Source organism: Mastomys coucha, unplaced genomic scaffold, assembly GCF_008632895.1.
Source record: "Mastomys coucha isolate ucsf_1 unplaced genomic scaffold, UCSF_Mcou_1 pScaffold20, whole genome shotgun sequence".
NCBI lineage: Eukaryota > Metazoa > Chordata > Mammalia > Rodentia > Muridae > Mastomys > Mastomys coucha.
Window position 1 is genome coordinate 9,784,504 of NW_022196903.1, and position 1,586 is coordinate 9,786,089.

The following is a 1,586-nucleotide window of genomic DNA, read 5'->3' on the forward strand; positions in this document are numbered from 1 at the left end:
CCTCTCAATTAAACCTCTTACACGTGGAACTGTTTGGGCCTAGTGTGGTACTTCCTGACGCAACCGCCGTTCCAACACATCAATGCCCATGTGTCTTATATTTACCTTTTACATAATATTAAGATAAATTAAAACTTAGAAAGAAATAAAAGAGGAGGGAGGCAACAGGGGTTTGTTTTTGTTTGTTTCTTTGTTTTTTGGAGGGGAAACTGAGAAAGGAGAAATTTACATGTAAATAAAGAAAATATTTAATTAAAAAAAAAGGAAAAAAAGAAATAAAAGAAACTAGATTGTGAAGGGGACAATGTGCTCACAGAGTGCTCACCAGGGTAGGGAGACAGGAAATAAAGAAGCTAGGAGTATAGTTTTGAGGCTCCAAGTACAGATAACCAGGGCAACAATTACTACCAAACAAAAGAGTTTGGAGTTTGGCATCACCTTGGGAAGGCAGGCAATGAGATCAATTTAGACACACAGACTGATGGAAAAGGGAGACATTCAAATGGCAACATGCATTTGGAAGCGTGGGATTTAATGGGGCATGAATTGGAGAAAGGAAATCTCACAGAGAAATTAGATTAAAAATGCTAAAAGCAAAAGTCTGAAGGATGAATTTTAAAGAATATCTTAGAGAGAGAAAGACAGAAAGAAGACCAAGAAATAGATAAAGTTATTTGTAATATATCAACATTGAAACATAAAACAGTTTTTGAGCACTGATTAACATGGCTGTCACATGTAAGAAGAGAAAATTTTACAGAGGAATTGGCAGAACACAAAGCAACAAAAGTAAGTGAGCAATAGTCCAGAAGTTAGACCTTAGTGGGAAGATATTCAATTCTACGTGGAGCCTGAAAGATGTATCCCAACACCCGTGAGTTAAATGACTCGAATTTTACCAGGCTTTGTTTTCTTTTGTTTTTGTTTTTGTATTTTAAATGATCATATAATATCAATTTATTGATATTACTATTGGAATCATAGGTAGTGTAAAATATCTGCATACTCTTTGCATATAATGATGATAGTCAATATATTTTTGACTAAAGCTTGTAGAATGTTTAAGATAACCCACAGGAAAAATGTGATGCACTACTCTTCATGGTCCGTTTGGGAGTTAGCAATTGTCAGTACATATCTGGGAAGAAGCAATCTCAATTGAAGAACTGTCCCTATTTGATTTGTCTATGGGAAATTTCTTGATTGCTAATTGATGTAGGAGAACCTACCTACTGTGAAAGGTACCATTTCTGAACAGGCTGGCCTGTTCTATACAAGAAGCCTGGGAGGAGTTCTGTAAACAGTGTCCATTGGTTTCTGCTTCAAGCTCCTGCTTTGAGTCTCTGTCTTTGTTTTCAGTAATGATGGACTTTATCTAGTAAAGTAAAATCAACCATTTCTTCCCAAGCCACTTTTGGGCACCTTATTTTACTACAGCAACAAAAAAGCAAAATAAAACAGAAGGTTATTTTTTTGAAAATACTATTTAACTGATGAGAGAGCCCCCATGCTTTGAAGAGAAATAGTATGGATTTTATTAGGAGAGGACTTCTGTCGGGATTGCTTTCTTGTTTTAGCTTTCCCAG